Source organism: Mus musculus, chromosome 6 (assembly GCF_000001635.26).
Source record: "Mus musculus strain C57BL/6J chromosome 6, GRCm38.p6 C57BL/6J".
Lineage (NCBI taxonomy): Eukaryota > Metazoa > Chordata > Mammalia > Rodentia > Muridae > Mus > Mus musculus.
In genome coordinates this window covers 117,464,410-117,473,972 of record NC_000072.6, presented here as the reverse complement: position 1 = coordinate 117,473,972, position 9,563 = coordinate 117,464,410, and the positions used below count along the sequence as shown (strand labels likewise).

At 45.6% G+C, this 9,563-nt stretch overlaps 1 pseudogene; it reads left to right on the top strand.

Annotated features, from left to right (window-relative positions):
- The first annotated feature begins 547 nt into the window (after window positions 1-547).
- Window positions 548-992, top strand: Gm6227 (annotated as a pseudogene).
- Window positions 993-9,563: the final 8,571 nt, after the last annotated feature.

The following is a 9,563-nucleotide window of genomic DNA, read 5'->3' as shown; positions in this document are numbered from 1 at the left end:
CTCTCCAGACACGGCCATGAGGACCATTTTCATAAAAAGGAGGATGTTGTGAAAATACTGCCAGGAGCTTATTAGCAAAGAGAGCTATGAAGAGCAGTAACAGACCAGTATGAGTAGACTTACATGCCACGTAAGACACCACGAAACAAAGTCCCCGTTCCTAGGAAGCTTGTAGGTGAAGGGAAATTTATTTTTTGGTTTTTAAAAAAAGGTCTATTTGTGTGTGTGTGTGTGTGTGTGTGTGTGTGTGTGTGTGTGTGTGTGTGTCGCAGGTGGGTTTGGGAACCAAGCTGAGGTCTTCTGAAGAGCCGCGATCACTCTTAACCAAGGGGCCATCTCTTTCACACCGGGCAGCAGTATTTCTGTAATGTCATCTTGGATGCACCTGAGTGAACAAAAGCCGAAATGAACACAAAGCGGGGGGCTTAGCTATGAAGAAGCAAAGGAACAATCCCAGGCTCTATAATTGGTGACAAGAGAGAGACATGCTCGGAGTTCAGAGCAAATTAAGGCTGGGTGGTTGGGGTCCTGGGCCCAGGGCAGCAGGATGATCAAGCTGTTCTCCATGGAGCAGCAGGAGGTGTCGGCTGGTGGCACCAAGGGCAGCAGCAAGAAGGTGCAGCTCCAGCTTCAGAAGGACATTAAGGAACTGAACCTGGGTCTGACATCAGCTTCTCAGACCCATACGACCTCCTCAACTTCAAGCTGGTGATCTGTCCTGATGAAGGCTTCTACAAGAGTGGCAAGTTTGTATTCAGCTTTAGGTGGGACAGGGTTACCCACACGACTCTCCTAAGGTGATGTGTGAAACAATGGTTTATCATCCCAATCTTGACCTGGAGGGCAACGTCTGCCTCAATGTCCTCAGAGAGGACTGGAAGCCAGTCCTTAAGATAAACTCCATAATTTATGGCCTGCACCATCTCTTCTTGGAGCCCAACCCCGAGGTTCCACTGAACAAGGAGGCTGCTGGGGTAGGATGTATGGGATAGCCTTGACCCCTGCCTGGTTTATTTGTTTGTTTATTTTTGGCCACCACGTGTTTATGGTAGGTGCTGCCTTCCCCCATTCCCTGAGCAGGAATGGGAAATGAATTGGCTTGGTTAGCCCCAATCCTCCCCCATCCCACCCTCCACCCCCAGTGCTGCCCAACCCTCTCATTCTTGACTGTCAGGTAAGTGGGCAATGGGCCTGGGTCGCTAGGCCCAAGCAACCCACTCCACCACCACTGGAGGTCCCATGAGGCTATTAAAGGGGAATGTTACTGCATGGCAAAAAAAAAAAAAAAAAAAAAAGGCAGAGGTTAAGGTCAGGTTTCCCAATTCTGAGAAATCCTTGAGGTTTCGCTGATCTCCTTGAGGTTCAAGCTGTGCTTTCAGACAGTTTTTAACATGGAGTGAATGTGCTGGGTTTCAGGTGCCCTAGAGACCATTTCCACTGAAGAAGAGGCCCTGTGGCCTTGTCATTTAGGTTGTTTCCGGATCTGAAGGAGTGAGGGGCTGTACACTGCTGGGGCAGAACACTGGGAAAGTGACAAGGGTAGGGATCAGACTCACTGGAAGCCAAGTCCAAGAAGCACAACACTAAACTGCCTCCTCCTCTCCAAGCAGGACATCCATGCTTCCTGCTAGTGGGCTAGCTCATACAAAAGAGATGCCTGAGATCAGAAGGGATATCCCACTCATCAGATTCCCAAATCCTGGGACAGAGGGCTCCACATATTGAGAGGGAAACACTCAGTATGCGTTGCTGGGATCTGGGGTCTCTAACTACCAGTCTTCTAGCTTCATCTCCCTTATTGGGTAGGTCCATCAAAGTTCGTTGCATTGGCAACATGAGGGCACTCCTAAGAACATAGTTCCAGGAGGAGCTAAGTACAGGTTTGCACTGGTTCTTTCTCCTTCCAAGTGGATTAAGGGGCTGTCTTAGTTAGGGTTTTACTGCTGTGGGCAGAGACCAGGGCCAAAGAAGCTCTTATAAGGAGAACATTTAACTGGGGCTGGCTTCCAGGTTCAGAGGTTCCGTCCATTTTCATGAAGGTGGGAACACGGCAGTACCTAGGCAAGCATGCTGCAGGAGGAGCTGAGAGTTCTACATCTTCATCTGAAGGCTGCTAGGAGAAGACTGACTTCCAGACAGCTAGGATGAGGGTTTTATAGCCTACACCCACAGCGACATACCTACTCCAACAAGGCCACACCTATTCCAACAAAGCCACACCTACTCCAACAAGGCCACACCTTCTCCTAGTGCCAGTCCCTAGGCCGAGCTTATACATACCATCACAGGGCCAAAAACTTAGGTGGGGACTTTCAGCTTCACCTAAAGAAAACCACGAAGGCCAGTAACATACAAAGTTGTTAGATTCTGCCAGGGGTGACCTGAAGTTCCCATGACCATCAGAGTCTCTGTTTGCATTTGGGGTGATTTCCATCTCCCAGGCTTGAGTTTTGACAAGAAGCTGGTGTGCAAGAAAGAGGTGAACATGATGGACCATTGGCTCTGGCTGTGTCCGAGTGCTGGGTTGCTCATCCACAGAAGGGCACTAAGGAAGGGCAGTACTCTGGCCTTTCCTGGGATGCTGACGCTATGAGGGAGCATGTGGGTGGTCCCCACTCTGCTAGCTCTGAAAGTCTATTGCTCAAGGTAACTTAGCTTCTCCTGGGCCTTAATCAGCAGGACAGGAGTCTGCTGAGCCTTTGCTGCTTTTTGTTGCTTTTTGTTCTCCATTCACATTTCAGGCTAATGGGAAACTATTTATTTTCTTTTATATCTTACATTCCAGCCTAGGTTTACTGCTATGGAAAAGTAAGACAAATGGCCCTATCATTATCGAGAGTGACTGGTGCAAAGACCGAGACATGCCAAGTTTATGAATGGGAAATTAGAGCCAGGGGTCTTCTCAGTGACCCAGATGCCCCAACCCATGAGGTCTCTGCTCCGAATTCCCCTACTTTCTTCATTGGTCCCATGAAAGCAAATCTAAGGCGCAGTTCCGTTGTAGAAGAAACCATCTTGCCTTTGTTTATTGACATTACACACAACTATCCAGCCACCATCTGCACCTCACATTTCTCTTCTACCACAGGCTGGCGTAGTCTGTAGCCCCTGCAGGTTCTTCCTCCTCTGATTGCTGGTTCCCTGGTCTTAGGTAGCAGTTGCTGATGCAGGTGCCTACTTTACAATGATCAAGTATTTGTAGTGCCCCCGCCTCCTGGCACAGCCCTTAATGCCTTTCTTTTGCCTCCACACATCTGACTCTGGTTCACTGATGTTGCCAGAGCATCAGGGAAATGCTTGGTCCAGGTAAGTTTCACAGGAGTCTACTGAGCCCTGAGCCTGTGCTGGCCCTGCTTATAAAACTGTCTTCCAAACATTTCGGTCTATCACAAGCTGCCTTCACTTCCCTTGTGTTCTATGACTTTTCATAAACATCTTCACTCTAGGCAAATTGGTGTTGAGTTTGTCTCTGCCACCATGGACCATTCTTTCCCTGGTGTCACCATGAGGTGAGATCATTGCTTCTTAGCCAGACTGTGAACTTTTTGGGAGAAGGGAAACATCTAGTTAAACTTTCAACTTGGTCTTGCACAGATAGTAACTCCCAAATACTATCTTTAGTACAGACCTCCCTGGACAATGGGCTATTGTCTTCTTTAGTGTCTCTTGTCTGATGGCCCATAGGCAACATGAGCCTCACATCTTCGGGCACAAATCAAGTACTTCCTTAGGCTACTTCTGCCTTGGTTTGCTTGGATTCCCCTACAGTCCTTTCCCAGTGAAGGCCACCAAAGCTTATTCCCCCTATCTCTTATTTCCCCCTCTTCCTCGCCCCCATTTTCCACCAGTCCCTAAGACCTGACAGAACCTCCCCTTAGACAACCTTTGCACTGCCCACCATTCCTTGGCTTCATATCTCACCATCTAACTGCTGTTTCTGTATTCTAAAGTCATGTCATGTCTGATGCTTTGGAGATGCTCAGGTGTTAGAATTACATATACCCCTGAGAAGCACCGTTTGGGTTTCAGGTCACCTGAAATTCTTGAGAGATATGCTATATTGTTTTAGAGTATCAAATTTATGATGCTTTTGAACATTAGAAAAAAACACAAGAATATTATAAAATAGAAAGTAAATTTAAAATATGTAAAGTAAATATATACACAGTGGTTTCCTTTGGGTCTCTCCTGGAATGTGAGCCCATTCAGGACACTATTCTTTTCATTCTTTTCATGACACACACATTTCTCAGTACATCCTGTGTGGCCCTCATTGGTCTCTCTGTCCAGTGCATCCTGGCCTCTCCATCCACCCTGTCTCACTTTTGTATCTTTTCTTCAGGTCCACATTACTCACTTCTGTGCGTTCGTTGCGTTCGTTTTGTTTTGTTTTTTTTTTTAAAGATTTATTTATTTTTATTATATATAAGTACACTGTAGCTATCTTCAGACACTCCAGAAGAGGGAGTCAGGTCTCATTACGGATGGTTGTGAGCCACCATGTAGTTGCTGGGATTTGAACTTCAGACCTTCAGAAGAGCAGTCGGGTGCTCTTACCCACTGAGCCATCTCACCAGCCCATCATTTTGTTTTTAACAATAGTTTCCTTTGCCAAGATTGTGTTTGCCTTTCTCATTCTAATCTCACTCACCCCTGCTGCTATTCTTAGCTGGAAGCTCTCTCTGGATGTCCCCACTCAAACAGTCTCTGTGTTAGAATTCCTCCATATTCCTCTGTCCTTTCTTTTATGGTGAAAAATCACCTTTTTCCCATTGTCTCCCTCCTGTAGTACCAATAGACTCCTTTGGGTAATATCAACATATTGGTTTTTATTTTCTACCCCTGGTGAAGGATTATTTGGTACTTATATGGTGTCTATGAAGGGAAAAAAATCAATAACCAGTGGAAGACTCTCCCTGCTTTTGGGCTTCCCAGGTCCAGCTTTTTCTGAACTCAGCTCTTGTCCCTCATTCAGGTGGCCATGGCTTTTTCTTCTGTGTCACAGTTAAGCCCTGAGATTGTCACTGTGCAGCTGGATTCTCTGGACCCCACCCAGGCCTCTCTAGGAGGACCACCTCCTTTGTCATTTTTATAAAACACTGAAACTGGCTTCTGGGGCCTGTGTGCCCCATCCTGTCTCATCAGCATTTGTGATTTCTGTCTTTATTTGCAAGAAAAGCTCTCAGCAATACCTCTTGTCTTCCTTTGGTGACCAAGCCAGCTCAGTCAGTCAACAGGTTCTCCAGGGCAGGAGTGAGGATTAAAAGAAAAAAAAAAAAAAAAAAAACAAAAAACAAAAAACAAAAAAACCAGTTAGACAACATTGTAGCATGACCCCCGCCAGTTCTGAGGCTGAAGGCAGGTTTATTTTTTCCCAATCTGCTTTTATACCATTCTAATTACATGCAAGTAATAAGGTCAGTTCTAGGTTGAAGAACAAGCAAGGCAATAAACAAAGTCCTGTGATCACTGTTTCTAAGGGCTTATCAGGATGACCAAGATATCTGAGCCTACTTCCCTCTCCTAGCCCAAAGTCATATTCTTGCCTGAAGCCTACTTCTTTGTTCTAGCCTAAACTTAGATCCCTTCCTGAACTTGCTTCCCTGTTCTGGCCTAAAATCAGATTCCTGCTTGAGTTTACTTCCTTGTCATGGCCCAATGTCAAACTCCTGCCTGAGGCCCACTTCCCTGTCCGGATCCAATGTCAGATTCCTGCCAAGGGGCCCCAAAAGCTCTCCACACGTTGGAAGAGCATGCATGTGTTCCTGGCGTTTGGGCATTTGCACTCCACATCTAGAACCTAGCACTGCCTCCATTTGTAGTGGGGGACTTCCTAATACTGGGAGCCATCTGGGTAAAGAGATCAAGGCAGTTGGCTCCAAAGGATCACATCTCTTCACATTCCTTTTGAGCCGAGGGTAGTCTCTAGGCACCACAGCTATGTCCTCTCCTATCTTGGCTGTCAAGGAAAGGACAGCACTGACATCCACAAGGAATACCAGGCTGAGAAGATGAGTTTTGCTTCTCAGGGAATGGGCATGACCTGACCCAAATAAGGCCCCTGGTGCCACATCCACACCTGATATCATTTACCCACAGAGGCTGAGGACCTCTTAGCAAACGTGGTCCCATGTGATACAGACCTTGACCAAGGCTTGTCATCTGTCCTTCCCTTTCTTCCCCAAATCAGCCAATGTATGTGCTTTCCTGGAAAAGCTCTATCCATCCCACTGCCTGAGTTAGCCCAGGATGCCTCTGGGTGCTATTTTCTCTGCATTGTGGTTCCCAGGCTCTGGCTTTTCTCTTCTCTTTCCAGGACTGGTAGATGTCAGTATTACAGGTCTTCATAGGATGGACTGAGAATAAGAAATTCCTGGAAAGGGATACTGGGTAGGTGGCAGAAAAAGAGATGAAGGACTTGTCTTAAAATGAAGTGGGAAATGTATGAAAAGATAAATGAGTCTCCATCCTGTTCTACAATCCAAATTTGTAAACTGAATACTTCTCTTTGTGTGTGTGTGCATATACATGTGTGTATGCATGTACTTGTGTGTGCACTGATGGTGCATGTGTACTTGTGTGTGTATGCACGTGCACACCTGTGTGTATATGCATGTGTGTGTGTATACTGAGAGTGGAACCCAGCTGTCTGCACATACTAGGCAAGTACTGTGCCACTGAGCAATGTTCATCCCCAGAATATGTTTCTTTATACACATTAGTATCTTTTTTCATTCCAGGTATGATTTTATGAAAAACTATTTCAAATCTTGTATATATTATATTTCAAAATCTAGACAAGGAATATAAAAGTCATGTCATCTCAGGCAATCCAGAACAACTTATGCCAGTATTTGAAAGCCCATTGGCTAGCAGAGCCTTCTGTGGCTGCCTGCCTCTCTCACAGTATCCCCCTCCCTTCAGTATTCCCCCCTCTCATCCAGATATATACCTGTGTTCACTAGGACAGGGAGGAGGTGAGCTGGCTAGCAGGCTGGACAGTGGCTTGGGTCATGGGTCTTCTCAGAGGCATAGCATCTGACTTGGAATTCCCCTTCTTGAGGTCCTCCAGGGATGACATCATGCACATTCTGCATTGTGGTTCACTTTCAGTGCACAAATGCCAACTGTATGCACAGGAAACCGAGGAAGGAAAGTGAACGTGAGAATACAATAGCTGTCTTTAAAAATTACTCATATTTTAAACAAAAGTATAGCAGGCTGTTTCAAATTTCTGCTTATTAGGAAAGTGCCTTGAAGCATCCTTGATAGACTTGTGACAGGGCTGGGATGCTGTTGGTGCCTGTGGGGCAGGGGACATTTGCTGAAATGAGCCCCTTAAAGCACTGTCTACACAGGGAAGTGAAGAAGACCGCTGTGGTGGTTGAGGTGATGTCTCCTTGGATAATAATGTCAACCTAGGCTGTCACTGAACTTGGATGGGTGGGTTTAGAAAGTGGGAGAACCTTGCCTAGGTCCCATGTCTTCTAAACACTGCAGCAAGGAGAGGGGAAAGACATGAGTAGGGGGCCTGGGTCAAAGTATTCAGTTGTCCCTATATTGACCTCGCCAAGATGGGCTTCACGCAAACATGTTTGACCAAGAGTCCATCCCAATAGGGAAACTTGGGAAGGTAAAAGGAAAACAACGGTCACATGGGAAAAGTATTTGGGTTTGCAGATGTAATGAATGAACAGAAGGAGAAAACAGTCAAGTTGCGAGAAGAGAAATCCTTCGCTGTCTCTGAACTCAACGGATTTGCTTTTGGTTCAGCCTTCTCCTCTTGATTCCAAGCACTGGATCAAACCAGAATGTTTCTGCCTTGAAATGGTAATCTAATAATCTCCAAGACCTTTGGGGGATAATGTACCATTTGTTTCTTTCACCTCGTGCCCTTAAAAAATATTGCCCTTCGGAAGTTTATCTCTGGGTTCTTGGGTTTAGTCACCAAGGAGACAGCAGCTTTGCTGCGGCCCATAAAGAATGCACATGCTCCCTCCAGGCCCATTCAGATGCAATTCCAGGCAGCTCTCTCCTCCACTCAAACTTCTAATCTTGGTGGTTAACCCAGACCCTTAACCTCCTTTACAAATCACAACGGGTATGCAGACAGGGAGGTGATCCTATGTAAGCTGGAAACAATGCTCTTGGCTGAGGCTTCTTTTCCTCTCTGGTTTAGTCTTAAGGGACACAGCTTTTTACTTCTTTGAGCCTTTAGAGTCTTGAGGTTTTATTGCAAAAAAGAAGAATTCTGTGTGGTTTTTAAAAGGCCAGTCACTTTGAGTAATCCAAACCCTCATTTATCCACAGAGGCTGAGGACCTCTTAAGCAAACGTGGTCCCATGTGATACAGACCTTGGCCAAGGCTTGTCATCTGTCCTGTGCTATTGCCCATATTTTTACTTAGTGAGTCTGCTTGTCATGTTTCCAAGTCACCTTCATGGATGTGAATTTGGGTACATGTGTGCAGGTGTATGACCACATGCGAGTGAGCATGCACATAGGGTCATGTTAGAGAGAGCAGAGGAGTTAGCTGTTTGCTAAACCCTGCAGCAAATGAGGTTCAGGGATAATTAAGAGAAATCTCCCTTGGCAGAAACATGCCTCCTTGGGTCTGCTTCTCATTTTGGACAATTGGGAAAGGCAATCACTCACGTTTTATTGATGCCAAAAGTTTTTCACAGTCATCAATATAGGCTACGAAAATGAAGCTGTTGACATCTTATTTCTGGGTTTTCTCTTTCAGATAATTTTGAACTATATAGCACCATATATTTTGAACCAAAGACGTTTCATTTCATAAGTGAACATTTCCAGTGCCTTGTACACAGTCGCTCTTGTGCTGTCACGTCCGGGACAGTCACATCTGTATCAATCAAGCCCATTCAGTGCTATAAGACGGATCTGTCTGATATTAATCTTACTCAAAGAGCATGAGATAAAACTTTCAGTCACACAGAAATGCCTTTAGCTATTTGTAACAGAACAGATATTCTTTGGAAACCAGTTTCTAGGCCTTTGAGGATTTGGTCTGACCCTTCAAGCTCTGCTTCCATGTTATCTCCTGTACTTTTTTGTTTTGTCTCTTGGGTTCATTAGGTTGGAGCTTTGAGTAAAGAGAGTTTACTTGTGTCCTCCTACTTAGCTTCTGATAGAATTCTTAGCAAGTACTGATCTGGTACAAGCTGGAAAAGGTTACTTTTTTTTCCTCCAGTTGTAGAATGCAACCAGCTTTCTGTAGCCATTATAAGAAGGCCAGTCTAACAATTATGATAAGGATGGGAACACAAGACTGACTAAGCCAGTGCAGAGCTGTTTCCTGAATGCCCAGAACAGATGTGATTTGTAGACTTAAGGATCTGCTCTCAGGTGAAAGAGGCAGGATGGCCTCATGAACCGTTTTCTTCAGGGCACCCCTTGGAAGGATCAGAATGGACGCCAGGTGCTCAGGAAGCTGAGTCATGAGTTGCACTATGGCTGCTATTAGCTAGCAGTGAATGTGGCCTAGGGTTAGCTCACTGGGGCTGCCAGAGTCCACACCATAAAAGTATAGATTCTTACTA